Below are 16,251 nucleotides of genomic sequence, written 5' to 3'. Positions count from 1 at the left end.
ATGTACTCTTTTCTATATTATGTGTTGCTTTTAAACCATCACAGACTCAGTTTATTTAAAACGTTCATCTCAGCCTTTAGGACGAACTGAAAAAAACTGTCTTTGTAACACTGACAGACTGACTTAAGTGTTGAGGCTGCATTTTAAAAGGGAATGTTGTGAATATCAGCGGTTCATCTTTTACCAAGCAGTTCACTTAATAAACCATCAAAAAGTCACGTAACGATAAAAAAAAGTGGTTTTAAAAATCCAAGACATTACAAATTTGGAAAATTAAGTTATTGCATGTTTGTCAATGTAAAAAATCAAACAAAACGATTAATTACAGAGCCTGAATGTCTTTGTAACACTTACAGACTGATCTGATTTTTGATGCTGTGTTTCAGTGAACAATGACGCAACGAGTTTCATATTACGTGATGCCCTTAAATGATCATAATGTTTCTGCCCTGGAGAATGCGGGCATCGCTCCCGCTACCTCTCGCATGCTAAGGGAGCGCTCTACCATTTGAGCTAATTCCCCTGACGAAGAAACTACCTTTACCCTTTGTAATGTACTAACAGAGCAGAGCGTTGATGCTGCATTATGTAGACAAAATAGTGCAGGATATACCAACTGTTTAGTGCAGTGCAATAACAAAGCGGCTCTGTGAAGCAAGAACTGAAATCATAAAGCATGTAATTCAACATAAAATATGTGGCTATTAATATCAAAAACTCAGCGCATTATTAGGCTGCACATAAATATAGATTTAAACGGTCCTCTACTTACTACAGTGTGTTTGAAACAGCTGGGCGTACAACTAGTTGGTGTGGAGAACATGTTACACATGTAGTGTGCTATTATTTCAAGCTGATCAAGTACATGCTATTTCACTTAGAAATATCTCACAAAGTACAAATTCTTCAACTTTCTAAATAAACCATGTAGTACGGGACATTACCGCTTACCCAACGCAGTAATAAATGACTCGCCCGAACAGGGACTTGAACCCTGGACCCTGATGCTCTACCGACTGAGCTATCCGGACTCTGCAACCTGCTTTAATCCTCACAAGGATGTGACATAAATTACAAACTTTAACATACAGTACGTTGTCCTGTAAAACTTCAATTAATATAAAAAAGGTTTTATTGCCAAAAGTATTCACTCGTCTGCCTTCACACGCATATCAGAATCAGAATCAGAATCACTTTATTTCGCCAGGTATGTTACACATACGAGGAATTTGCTTTGGTGATACACTCAATGATACACACAACAGTCCACATAGTAGTACAAACAATACACATAATAGTACAGACAATTACACATGTATGACATGTAACATAGAACATATTTAACAGACCCGACAGCACACGGACTGTTAACCAGTATTTACCAACGTTTGCCCAAGAGAACAACTTTGGTTAAAAAGTGTTACAGCTCTGGGGAAAAAGCTGTTAGCATGTCTTGATGTGTTTGTTTTTATTGTCCTGAGTCTTCATGACTTTCATGACTACAGATGTCAGGGCTACAGGTCTGTAATCATTCAGTCCAGAAATGTTCATTTTCTTGGGGACTGGTATGATGGTTGATGTTTTAAAGCATGAAGGAACAGAGCAAAGTTCTAATGATCTGTTAAAAATGTGAGTGAAGGTAGGCGCCAGTTGATTGCTGCAGTGCTTAAGGGTGGATGGAGAGATTCCGTCTGGCCCAGGAGCTTTTCTCACCTTTTGTTTCTTAAAGAGTCTGTTAACGTCCCGCTCGTTGATGGTTAAAGGAGCCGGGGACAGAGGTGAGAGAGCCAGGGTGGAGGAGGAGGAGGATGAAGAATTAGCTGAGAAAGGCTGAGAATTGTCCTTATTGTATTCGAATCTGCAGTAGAACTCGTTCAGGTCGTTGGTGAGTTGACGGTCATTCAGGAGAAGTGGGGTCTTTCGCACCTTGTAGTTAGTGATCTCTTCGAGGCCCCTCCAGACTTTTTTGCTGATCGGATACCTTTCTCCAGCTTGTATTTGAACTTTGACTTGCATATAAACTTGAGTGACTCCCATTCTTAATCCAAAGGCTTTAATATGATGTCGGCCCACCCTTTGCAGCTATAACAGCTTCAACTCTTCTGAAAAGGCGTTCCACTTCTTAGTGCTACATACATCAGTTGTATTCCACACAGATCAGCATGCAATGAAACTTTTCAACGCAATATTAACTGGATTCATATTATGCCATCTAGTGGACGATTGAATAGCCTACAACAGGGGTGTCAAACTCATTTTCTCCGAGGGCCACATCAGCATTATGGTGGCCCTCAAAGGGCCGATTGTAACGTATTCTGCTGTGATTGCAGTCTGTTGTTTTTCTTGGAGGCTGAATTCTGCATTTATACTGTCCTCCTTTACCACAGACACAGCCTCATAACACAAGTTTTCTCTTCCTGAAGCCCAAACTTGTTTTCATTTTCATTACATTTTCTCCTTCTGCTTAATTTTCTTACTTATCTTCTTTTTGGGATTATGTGTAAATATTTCTTAACATCATCTACTGGCAGGATGTGTCACTTTGCAGGTCACAAAATCAGCATGCATTTTGAGAGATGCAGTTAATGTAGGATTTTACAGTATATTTTAAGACAATTGTTCTGCCCTCACTAATAGTTTATCCCCCTTGCTCAGCTAGACAGACAGACAGACAGACAGCTCTCTTCAGAATACAGTCGGTTTTATTTGCTTCCCAGCTGTATGATACACTGTGTGCACCAGAATGAAGTAAAAATACAAACAATAAAAACAATAAAGACTTAATACAGTAAAAAGCACACAGCTGTAGTCGAGTGTTACATCTGGTACAATATGAGATTTAACCAAACGTAAAATAGAGGTAACGAGTTAGCATTTTGTGTAAAGATACTAATTGCTATAGTAACGGTAACAATTGTATTTAATTACGGTAAATTTGTAACTAAAACGCTGTGATATACTCACTAAACATTTACTAACAACTGAGAATATAAACGCCACTACTTACAGACGATGCTTTGGTAATATATTACAAGATAATTATTTATATTTATTATTATTGTTTACATTACTACCCGCATTCTTTTGCCGTAAAAGTCACATGGCTTCTCAGCGAAGGTCAAAGTTAGTTGCCATGACTACGATGTCAACAGTTAAAGGCTTAAAGGCGCAGGTGTCCTATTAAATTATAAAGTACAGGGTGGGCCATTTATATGGATACACCTAAATAAAATGGGAATGGTTGGTGATATTAACTTCCTGTTTGTGGCACATTAGTATATGGGAGGGGGAAAACTTTTCAAGATGGGTGGTGACCATGGCGGCCATTTTGAAGTCGGCCATTTTGGATCCAACTTTAGTTTTTTCAATGGGAAGAGGGTCATGTGACACATCAAACTTATTGAGAATTTCACAAGAAAAACAATGGTGTGCTTGGTTTTAACGTAACTTTATTCTTTCATGAGTTATTTACAAGCTTCTTTTTGTTTACAGCCATTGACATGTCGCAGAGGTTAACACGTGAGGAGCGGATAGAAATTGTGTTGATGTCTGGTGAACGCAGTACCCGGGTCATTGCAGCAGATTTCAATGCAAGACACTCTACGAGACCACCCATCTCCCATGCTACAGTTAGCAAACTGCTTGCCAAGTTTCGTGAAACTGGTTCAGTGTTGGATTTGCCAAAATGTGGACGCATGAAAACTGTCACTAATGAAGAAACATCAGTGGCTGTCCTAGCTTCATTCAGCAAGAGCCCACAGCGTAGCACTTGCCGCATGTCACTGGAGAGTGGCATCAGTCGAACATCCCTTCGGCGGATATTAGCTACTCAAAATTGGCACCCTTACAAACTCCAGCTGCTGCAGCATCTCAACGAGGATGACCCAGATCGGCGCACTGAATTTGCAGAATGGGAAAAACAAAAATTGGAACAGGACCCTCAGTTTACACAGAACATTTTGTTCAGTGATGAGGCAAACTTTTATGTGAATGGTGAAGTTAACAAACAAAACCACTTTTATTGGTCTGACACTAACCCACATTGGATAGATCCCTCCAAGACTGTTGGAACACAAAAATTGATGGTATGGTGTGGTATATGGGGTACAAAGTTAGTGGGGCCATTCTTCATCAATGGAAACCTCAAGGCCACTGGATATTTGAAATTGCTACATGATGATGTGTTTCCCTCTTTATGCACTGAAGCTGGCACGTTCCCTGAGCAAGATGGTGCACCACCACATTATGGGTGTCAGGTCCGAGCATTCCTAGATGAACAGTTTCCTGGAAAGTGGATTGGTCGTCGTGGGCCAGTTGAATGGCCCCCAAGGTCTCCCGATCTGACCCCCTTAGACTTTTATCTTTGGGGTCATCGGAAGGCAATTGTCTATGCTGTGAAGATACGAGATGTGCAGCACCTGAAACTACGGATACTGGAAGCCTGTGCTAGCATTTCTTCTGCGGTGTTGCTATCAGTGTGTGAAGAGTGGGAGAAGAGGGTTGCATTGACAATCCAACACAATGGGCAGCACTTTGAACACATTTTATAAGTGGTCAGAAACTTGTAAATAACTCATGAAAGAATAAAGTTACGTTAAAACCAAGCACACCATTGTTTTTCTTGTGAAAGTTAGATCCAAAATGGCCGACTTCAAAATGGCCACCATGGTCACCACCCATCTTGAAAAGTTTTCCCCCTCCCATATACTAATGTGCCACAAACAGGAAGTTAATATCACCAACCATTCCCATTTTATTTAGGTGTATCCATATAAATGGCCCACCCTGTACATCGCTGTAACGACTCGAACCATCACAACAATCGTACAGTCGTTTAAGCTCTCGCGGGCCACATTAAATGACGTGGCGGGCCGGATCTGGCCCGCGGGCCGTGAGTTTGACACCCCTGGCCTACAACAAGCACAAACAGGGTTTGAGTTCTTAATAAATAATGCAGTCAGTTTAAAACCCAACAAGAAGGCTGTACCTAATACACTCATACCAGAGAAAACACACCCTAACATGCTAGTGCTGTTACAGTGCTAACAATAGTCCACCCAAAAAACATTATTTGGTCAGTTGGAGATCTCATATGGGGCTCCCTTTCGATTGATATTTGATTTACAGCCTAGTGACAAAGTGTACAGTGCAGCAGATGGGTTACAGTCAGTAAATTTATCATACATAATAATGTGAAAAGATTCAGGAGTTCGTACAAATATTAGTTTGTGTGGGGCGGGAGTGGTGTCAACAGTGTCCAAGTTAGACAGAATGGTTTAGCAGTCTAAGGCACTGTGTTCAGTATGCAGTATTCGCTGGAGGGGTGGGTTCAAATCCCACTTCTGATAGCTCATGCTTTATACAAATTTACGTCTTTAACCTTCTACCATACATAATAATGTGAAAAGATTAAGCAGTTTGCACAAATCTTAGTCGGTGTGGGCGAAAGTGGTATCACTGACATCCCAGCTAGTCAGGATGGCCGAGTGGTCGAAGGCGCTGCGTTCAGGTCGCAGTCTCCCCTGGAGGCGTGGGTTCGAATTCCACTTCTGACAACTCCTGCTTTATACAAATTTACATCTTTAACCCTCTACCATACATAACAATGTGAAAAGATACAAAAGTTCGTACAAATCTTAGTCCTAGTTAGTCTTTTTTTTATTATTATTTCAAATGCCATTAATAATTTATAATCAATGATTTGTGAGATATCAGCAGTAGTAGGTCATGTTTAACTGGTTTAATATTGTTTAAGCGCTGATTATCGGCTGTTTTTCGTGAGTATGTTGGGTGTTTTTCCATCCATTTTGACTGACTTTGAAATGCGCAATCTGGCAACCCTGGCTGAAGCGTTTATTCACATGTTTCAGAGATGTACTGTATGTTTGTATGCTATCTTTTACAAACTGCTGTCTATTTACATTGACATTTTCTCTTCTGTCTAAACATTTTTGGAATTGAGTTTGTAAAAGTAAGCGATACAGTAGATAATATATTTAATGAGCTGAACTAACTGAGAGAAGCGCTAACGATGGTGGAAGAGTCTAAAAGGGTTTGGAACATAGTCGTATCATCATAGCAGTACAACACAGTTTTGTCCGTAGCATCCGAAAATATCCAGAAGCTAATATACACAAAACGTTTATTTTAATAAACTTACCTTGTTGAAAAAAGTATAACCACAATTTCTAAACAAACACAGTATCCGCTGCTGCAGTCTCTACACAAACTTTTCTGCACTGAAATCGCAAGGACACATTTTATGGATATTACGGTAATGCACTGAGAACTCGTCCTACAGTCATGCAAGCACATACAGCAGTGTGTGAGTTTACACTAATCAACCATAACATTAAAACCACCTCCTTGTTTCTACACTCACTGTCTATTTCATCAGCTCCACTTACCATATTGGAGCACTTTGTAGTTCTACAATGATTGACATGAGCACCACAGAGCAGGTATTATTTAGGTGGTGGATGATTCTCAGCACTGCAGTGACATGGTAGATATAAAGATATAGACATACTTTATTTGTCATATATACATAGTACAATGAAATTCTTTCTTCGCATATCCCAGCTTGTTTGGAAGCTGGGGTCAGAGTACAGGGTCAACCATCGTACAGCACCTCTGGAGCAGACAGGGGCCTTGCTCAAGAACCCAACAGTGGCTGCATAGCAGAGCCTGGATTTGAACCGCCAATTCTGGGTAATAGCCCAAAGCTCTACCCACTAGGCTACCACTGTGGTGGTCATCTTCTAGACCTTCATCAGTGGTCATAGGACGCTTCCCACAGGGTGCTGTTTGCTGGATGTTTTTGGTTGGTGGACTATTCTCAGTCCAGCAGTAACAGTGTTTAAAAACTCCAGAAGCGCTGCTGTGTGTGTCTTATTGCAGGGAAGACACACACACCCATAGGGCAATTCAGTGTCTCCAATTAACCCCAGGAAACCCACAGACACTGGAAGAACATGCAAACTCCACACAGAAAGGACGCAGAGCGGCCCGCCTGGGGATTGAACCCAGGACCTTCTTGCTGTGAGGTGACAGTGCTACCCACCAAGCCACCCCTTAAATCTGACTCTCTTGCATACATTTGTAATAAAATCTTGTCTTACTTAGCCTTCTGCTTCCTTGTATAGAAATAGGCTAAAAACAGGGGGTAGAAAGTCCTGCTGTCCACTGCAAAGGACATTGAATGAAATTGCTGTACATTTTTAAATCTTTTGAAACAATTTGATTATTAGGAAAAGATTACAAGAAAGATCATGAGCTGCCACACACCCACAAATGTGACATTACTAAAAAGCCCAGGGTGTACTCTATAAAGTACAGTAGTACTCAAATGGATTGCATCAATGGTGCTTGTGTTAGAGATCTCGGACACATGTTCCCACAGGGGACAAAAATTAATTGCTCTGTCTCAGAAGGATATGTTAATTAAAGCTCATAATGTCACTCATTACAGTTTAATTTAGAAATACAAGATCTGATAACTGACCTTACAAATTTTGAAGCAGATCCGTGATGGAAATGTTGTGTTTCAATAAACAATAAAAGTTATCAGGAGCAATTCCTTAGAAGGACACCAAAGGGGTTACCAAAAGTACAGTTGTTATACATCAGGTGTGCCCATTACGTCAATCGCGATCTACCAGTTGTTCGCACAGTGCATACTGGTAGATCGCACCTCATTCTAACAGGTCAGCGTGATTTACATGAAATGTGGCCACTGTTTTTCTAATTTGCGGTTTGCCTCCACCTCCACCTAATTTATTACCGGTTAGAACATAACATTAAAAAAACCTCTTTGTTTCTAAACTCACTGTCCATTTTATCAGCTCCACTTACCATATAGAAGCACTTTGTAGTTCTACAATTACTGACTGTAGTCCATCTGTTTCTCTACATAAATTTAAAACCTGGAGAATGCGGGCATCAATCCCGCTACCTCTCGCATGCTAAGCGAGCACTCTACCATTTGAGCTAATTCCCCTGATGAAGGACCCTCCTTTAACCTTTGTAAATTGTAATGTACTAACAGAGCATTGATGCGTCATTATGAAAGGGCCAAAATAGTGCAGGATATGCCAACTGTTTAGTGTAGTGCAATAACAAAGCGGCTCCGTGAAGCAAGAACTAAAATTATGATGCATGTAATTCAACATAAAATATGTGGGTATTAATATCTAAAACTCAGTGCATCATTAGGCTGCACATAAATATAGATTTGAACCCTGGACCCTCAGATTAAAAGTCTGATGCTCTACCGACTGAGCTATCCAGGATCTGGAACCTGTTTTAATCCTCACAAGAATGTGACTTAAATTACAAACTTTAACATACGTTGTCCTGTAGAACTTCAATTAATATAAAATGTTTTTATTTCTGTTTCGGCTCTCTTGAAGGCGATTATATAAAGTTTTAGGTGAAGTATGTTGCTGCTTACACACACAAAGAAAAACATATCAGGAGGAGAATTTTATGTTATGTGTATTTATATGTGGCAAAATAAAAAAAATCCATAAAAATCAAATTGAGATAGCAGGGTAATTCCTACTATTCGGTGCCATTTCAGGTTGGTAACTTTCTATAAAAAAGTGCAAAACCTTTCATGGTTTTATCATTTTATCTGAAGGAGGGCTTGTTAAAGTATAAGAAATATATGTTGGTCCAGCTCAGGATATTATACTTTAATAATTTTGACCACATTTTTTGCATGTGACGTAGGACAAATGTCCCCCCTGTTACAGGACATTCTCTTCTCTATTAATAAGTGTTTTAAATGCAGTTATTTTAATATTTATATTTTCTAAAAGCTTAAATGTCCCTCAATTTATCCTGCAATTGTTTTTAAAGAACGTTTTTATAAACAAGCTTTATCTAAAAAAAGATACGTTGTTTTTAAAGGCACAATGTAATTTGAATACATTTCTTTTAGCATAAAAAGGAATTTCAATGGAATTTGGCTCCATTTTTAAATTATTTCATTTTACAGATTCATTCCCTCCAGGTAACCACAAAGATATGCATAATAATTGTTGATTTTATTTAATTAATATAAAAAAAACACACAGGTAACAGGGTGGACAGACGAGAAACAGGGTGGACAGGACGTAACGGGGTGGACATCATACAGTTACCAACAGTAAATTTCATTAAAAAGAAGCAACTTGTGTCCCCCACCCTCATCCCCCACCTTCAACCATCAAATGTACTGAACACCTAAAGTAATTATCAGGAACATTTTTCAGTCTAGTGCTCTCATATACAGTGGGGAAAATAAGTATTTAATCCCCTGCTGATTTTGTAAGTTTACCCCCTTACAAAGACTTGAACAGTCTGTAATTTTTATCGTAGGTACACTTCAACTGTGAGAGACAGAATCTAAAAAATAATCCAGAAAAAAAACATTAAATAAAGGTTATAAATTAATTTGTATTTAATTAAGGGAAATAAGTATTTGATCCCCTACCAACCAGCAAGAATTCTGACCCCCACAGACCGGTTATGTGCCCATGAGGCACACAAATTATTCCTGTCCCTGTATAAAAGACACCTGTCACAGAATCAGTTTCTTCCATTCAAATCTCTCGACCACCATGGGCAAGACCAAAGAGCTATCAAAGGATGTCAGGGACAAGATTGTAGACCTGCACAAGGCTGAAATGGGCTACAAGACCATCAGCAAGAAGCTTGGTGAGAAAAAGACCACTGTTGGCGCGATAATTTGAAAATGGAAGAAATACAAGATCACAGTCAATCGCCCTCACTCTGGAGCTCCATGCAAGATCTCACCTGGTGGGGTAAGAATGATTCTGATAAAGGTGAGGTCAGCCCAGAATTACACAGGAGGAGCTTGTCAATGATCTCAAGGGAGCTGGAAGCACAGTCACCAACAAAACCATTAGTAACACACTTCGCCGTAATGGATTGAGATCCTGCAGTGCCCGCAAAGTCCCTTTGCTGAAGAAGGCTCATGTACAGGTCCATCTGAAGTTTGCCAATGAACACCTGAATGATTCAGAGAAAGCTTGGGAGAATGTGATATGGTCAGATGAGACCAAAATTGAGCTCTTTGGCATCAACTCCACTCGCCGTGTTTGGAGGCAGAGAATGCCCAGTGGGGATGGTGTTCTTGGGGTCATATCCAGCATTTCTCTGCTCCCAGCTCCCTTGAAATCATTGACAAGCTCCTCCCGTGTAATTCTGGGCTGACCTCACCTTTCTCAGAATCATTCTTATCCCACGAGGTGAGATCTTGCATGGAGCTCCAGAGCAAGGGCAATTAACTATGATCTTGTATTTCTTCCATTTTCGAATTATCGCACCAACAGTGGTCTCTTTCTCACCAAGCTTCTTGCTGATGGTATTGTAGCCCATTTCAGTCTTGTGCAGGTCTACAATCTTGTCTAAATGAAAAATTTAGAATTTGTTTGATTTTTATTACTTATATTTGTAAATGAATTTGAGAAAACATGATTGGGGACATGGCAGTTAAGCCTACTTGCACTAAAATCAGAGTGTTTTTTTTTTTATTAAATAATCCTGGGAACACTTCATTGTTTTCTATGGTGGAGGGGGGTTAATCATGTAAGACAAGCTTATAGAAATAAGTATTAGCCTATTTTTACACAAAATATACCATATTACATCATGGGGACTCAAATGGCACCGAATGCTAGGAATGACCCAGCAAAGAACCTTGAATTATACTAAAGGGTTCTTCAAGTAGAAACAGTTCTAGCAAGAACACAAAAAACCCTAAAGAAACACTTCTTAAGACTTCTTAGTCTTAGTTTTTTATTATTTCAAATGCCATTCATTATTTCAAATGCCATTCATAATTTATAATCACTGATTTGTGAGATATCAGCAGTAGTAGATCATGTTTAACTGGTTTAATATTGTTTAAGCGCTGATTATCGGCTGTTTTTCCTGAGTATGTTGGGCGGTTTTCCATGCATTTTGACGGACTTTTAAATGTGCAATCTGGCAACCCTGGTTGAAGCGTTCATTCATATTTTGGAGCGATGTATGTTTGTATGCTAGAATATAAATAACATCTTTTACAAACTGCTGTTTATTTACATTGACATTTTCCCTTCTGTCTAAACCTTGAAATTGGGTTTGTAAAAGTAAGCGATACTGTGGATAATATATTTAATGAGCTGAACTAACCGAGAGAAGCGCTAACGGTGGTGGAAGAGTCTAAAAGGGTTTGGAACATAGTCGTATCATCATAGCAGTACAACACAGTTTTGTTCGTAGCATCCGAAAATATCCAGAAGCTAATATACAAAAAAACTTTTATTTTAATAAACTTACCTTGTTGAAAAAAGTATGACCACAATTTCTAAACAAACACAGTATCCGCTGCTGCAGTCTCTACACAAACTTTTCTGCACTGAAATCTCAAGGACACATTTTATGGATATTACGGTAATGCACTGAAAACTCGTCCTACAGTCATGCAAGCACATACAACAGTGTGTGAGTTTACACTAATCAGCCATAACATTAAAACCACCTCCTTGTTTCTACACTCACTGTCCATTTTATCAGCTCCACTTACCATATAGAAGCACTTTGTAGTTCTACAATTACTGACTCTAGACTGCTCACTCTGTTCTTCAATGGTCAGGACCCCCACAGGACCACCACAGAGCAGGTATTATTTAGATAGTGGATGATTCTCAGCACTGATAATCAAGGCAGTGGTTCATTTTTCCTGGTTCAATCGATTAAGACTCCCATGAAGTCACCCAAATGTCAAAGCATCCCCACACAATCACACTTCCACCACCTGGTGGTATGATGGATGTTCTTATTGTTTCTTATTATGGAATACATTCATTCATTCACTGCCTGTTTTATCCTGGTAATGATCACTGTGAGTCTTTTTTTCAAAAAAACTTCAAAAACTAAATAAAAAAGATAACAATAATATCATTTCAGTTATATCAATAGCAGTGATCAAACTAAGAAATAAAACTCTGATGCATTTTAATATTGTAGCATTATAAGTTCATGTGTTTCTGTCAAAACAAAACAAAAAAGGTATGTAAATAAAACTGTTTAAGAGTAAATAGGGCGTTAATGACATTGTAACACTGACAGACTGGCCTAAAGATTAATGCTGCAACGAATTTCGCCTTAATTTTATCATTTCAGATTCCGAGTTGCTGCCAAATGATCATAATGTTTCTGCACTGGAGAATGCGGGCATCGATCCCACTACCTCTCGCATGCTAAGCGAGCGCTCTACAATTTGAGTTCATTCCCCTTACGAAGACCCCACCTTTACTAATGTACTAACAGAGCATTGATGCTGCATTATAAAGTCAGGGTGCAAGTGTTTAAGCTCAGACTCAGCTTTATAGTCATTCTACTGTATTATATAATACAATATTAACTGTATTCATATTATTCAATCTTGTGGACGATTGAATAGCCTACAACAAGCACAAACCGGGTTTGAGTTCGTAACAAATAATCCAGTCAGTTAAAAAGCCAACAAGAAGGCTGTACCTAATACACTCATACCAGAGAAAACACACCCTAACACGCTAGTGCCGTTACAGTGCTAACAATGGTCCACCCAAAAACATTAATTGGTCAGTTGGAGTGCTCATATGGGGCTCCCTTTCTATTGATATATGATTTACAGCCTAGTGACAAAGTGTACAGTGCAGCAAATGGGTTACAGATTAAGGAGTTAGTACAAATCTCTGGGTAAGGTCATAGCCTCCCATGGCTTCTCCTACCACTCCTATGCAGATGACACTCAGCTCGTTCTGTCATTTCCTCCTTCAGACACACAAGTCTCAGCTCGCATCTCAGCATGTCTGCGAGATATCTCACAATGGATGTCAGCTCATCATCTAAAACTTTATCCCAGCAAGACAGAGGTGTTGCTTATTCCTGGAGATCAGTCTCCAACCCAGGACCTAGTCATTTCTCTGGATGACTCCCAGATCAGACCATCTGATAAGGTAAGAAGTCTTGGTGCTGTCCTGGATAACCAGCTGACCTTCTCTCCTTATATAGCCAACATGACAAGATCGTGCCGGTTCCTCCTGTACAACATCAGGAAGATTCGGCCATTTCTCTCCAGGAAAGATACCCAGATTCTGGTCCAATCACTTGTAATCTCACGGTTGGACTACTGCAACTCCCTCCTGGCAGGAGCTCCCATGTCCACTATTAAACCCTTGCAGCTCATTCAAAATGCAGCTGCTCGTCTGGTTTTTAACCAGCCCAAACACTGCCACATCACCCCACTGCTGCGTTCTCTTTACTGGCTTCCTGTAGCTGAACGCATTCAGTTTAAAAACTGATGCTCGCCTACAAAGCCAAAAATGGACCAGCCCCAAGCTACCTTCGCGGTCTAATCAAACCCCCGCTCTGTACCACGCAACCTCCGAATCACTAGTCTCGCCCGACTTGATCCTCCACCCAGGACTAAAGGAAGACAAGCATCAAGGCTCTTCTCTGTTCTAGCACCCAAGTGGTGAAATGAACTTCCTCTGTCTGTCCGAACATCTGAGTCTCTTGCTGTCTTTAAAAAACGATTAAAATCCCACCTTTTTACTAAACACTTAAGCTGACTTGTACATATTTACTAACATTTTTTTTCCATTTCCAAAAAAACAACAACCCACTTTTGTTCTAACAGGTTTCAGCAGATTTGTGTTCTTTGACTGTTGTTTACTAAAACTTGAGAAATGAAATGTTTACTATAGAGGCACTTCTGTAAGTCGCTCTGGATGAGAGCGTCTGCTAAATGCAGAAATTGTAAAATGTAAATGTAATTAGAGATTTAAACGGTCCTCTATTTACTACAGTCTGTTTGAAACAGCTGGGCGTACAACTAGTTGGTGTGGAGAACATGTTAACACATACAGTGTGCTATTATTTCAAGCTTATCAAGTACATGCTAGTTTACTTACAAAAAACTCACAAAGTACAAATTCTTCATCATTCTAAACAAACCATGTAGTACAGGACATTACCGCTTACCTAATGCAGTAAGAAACAACTCGCCCGAACAGGGACTTGAACACTGGACCTCAGATTAAAAGTCTGACACTCTAGCGACTGAGCTATCCTGGCTCTGCAAGACATTTCAATCCTCACAAGGATGTGTCCACAAGGATGTGACTTGAATTACAAACTTTAACATACACTGCCTGGCCAAAAATAAAAGTCACCAAAAAACCCTTAAGAAACACTTCTTAGTACTACATACATCAGTTGTATACCACAGAGGTCAGCATGCGATGAAACTTTGATAGTAGATTCAAGATTCAAAGTAGCTTTATTAATAACAGACATTTATTTATTTATTAGTAACGGACATCGTTTTACTTTCTAACTGTGTTCATATTATGCTATCTAGTGAACGATTTAATAGCCTACAATGAGCACAAACAGGGTTTGAGTTCTTAATAAATAATAAATAATCTTAATAAATAATCGAGTCAGTTAAAAACCCAACAAGAAGGCTGTACCTAATACACTCATACCAGAGAAAACACACCCTAACATGCTAGTGCCGTTACAGTGCCAAAAACATTATTTGGTCAGTTGGAGTGCTCATATGGGGCTCCCCTTCGATTGATACATGGTTTACAGCCTAGTGACAAAGTGTACAGTGCAATGGGTGCAATGGGTTACAGTCAGTAAATTTACCAAACATAATAATTTGTGAAAAGATTAAGCAGTTTGTACAAATATTAGTCTGTGTGGGGTGGGAGTGGCGTCAACAGTGTCCAAGCTAGACAGAATGGTTTTAGCAGTCTAAGGCACTGTGACAGCTCATGCTTTACACAAATTTACGTCTTTAACCCTCTACCATACATAATAATGTGAAAAGATTAAGCAGTTTGTGCAAATCTTAGACCATGTGGGGCGAGGGTGGTATCAATGGTACCCCAGCTAGTCAGGATGGCCGAGCGGTCTAAGGCGCTGCGTTCAGGTCGCAGTCTTCCCTGAAGGCGTGGGTTCGAATCCCACTTCTGACAGCTCATGTTTTAAACAAATTTACATATTTAACCCTCTACCATACATAATAATGTGAAAAGATATGCCATTAATAATTTATAATCACTGATTTGTGAGATATCAGCAGTAGTAGGTCATGTTTAACTGGTTTAATATTGTTTAAGCGCTGATTATCGGCTGTTTTTCGTGAGTATGTTTGGGCGGTTTTCCATGCATTTTGGCGGGCTTTTAAATGCGCAATCTGGCAACCCTGGCTGAAGCGTTCATTCATATTTTGGAGCGATGTATGTTTGTATGCTAGAATATAAATAACATCTTTTACAAATTGCTGTATATTACATTGACATTTTCCCTTCTGTCTAAACATTTTTGGAATTGGGTTTGTAAAGATAAGGGATACAGTAGATAATATATGTAAAGAGCTAAACTAACTGAGAGAAGCGCTAACGGTGGTGGAAGAGTCTAAAAGGGTTTGGAACATAGTCGTATCATCATAGCAGTACAACACAGTTTTGTCCGTAGCATCCGAAAATATCCAGAAGCTAATATACACAAACTTTTCTTTGAAAAATAAACTTACCTTGTTAATAAAGTATGACCTCAAAATCTAAACAAACACAGTATCCGCTGCTGCAGTCTCTACACAAACTTTTCTGCACTGAAATCTCAAGGACACATTTTATGGATATTACGGTAATGCACTGAAAACGCGTCCTACAGTCATGCAAGCACATACAACAGTGTGTGAGTTTACACTAATCAACCATAACATTAAAACCACCTCCTTGTTTCTACACTCACTGTCTATTTTATCAGCTCCACTCACCATATAGAAGCACTTTGTAGTTCTACAATTATTGACATGACCACCACAGAGCAGGTATTATCTAGGTGGTGGATCATTCTCAGCACTGCAGTGACACTGACATGGTGTTGGTGTGTTAGTGTGTGTTGTGCTGGTATGAGTGGATCAGACACAGCAGCGCTGCTGGAGTTTTTAAATACCGTGTCCACTCACTGTCCACTCTATTAGACACTCTTACCTAGTTGGTCCACCTTGTAGAGACAGTCAGAAACGATTGCTCATCTATTGCTGCTGTTTGAGTTGGTCATCTTTTAGACCTTCATCAGTGGTCATAGGACACTTCCCACAGGGCGCTGTTGGCTGGATGTTTTTGGTTGGTGGACTATTCTCAGTCCAGCAGTGACAGTGAGGTGTTTAAAAACCTGCAGCGCTGCTAT

At 39.6% G+C, this 16,251-nt stretch overlaps 2 non-coding genes across 2 annotated transcripts; both read left to right on the top strand.

The window, feature by feature from the left end:
• The first annotated feature begins 5,472 nt into the window (after window positions 1-5,472).
• trnal-cag (transfer RNA leucine (anticodon CAG)) lies at window positions 5,473-5,555 on the top strand. The gene has a single exon. It is a non-coding gene; the product is annotated as a tRNA-Leu (tRNA).
• A 9,391-nt stretch (window positions 5,556-14,946) lies between these two features.
• trnal-cag (transfer RNA leucine (anticodon CAG)) lies at window positions 14,947-15,029 on the top strand. Its single transcript has one exon. It is a non-coding gene; the product is annotated as a tRNA-Leu (tRNA).
• The last annotated feature ends 1,222 nt before the right edge of the window (window positions 15,030-16,251 follow it).

This window comes from Trichomycterus rosablanca, chromosome 10 (assembly GCF_030014385.1).
Source record: "Trichomycterus rosablanca isolate fTriRos1 chromosome 10, fTriRos1.hap1, whole genome shotgun sequence".
Lineage (NCBI taxonomy): Eukaryota > Metazoa > Chordata > Actinopteri > Siluriformes > Trichomycteridae > Trichomycterus > Trichomycterus rosablanca.
Note: the sequence above shows the minus strand (reverse complement) of the source record. Positions and strands in the feature narration are given on the sequence as shown.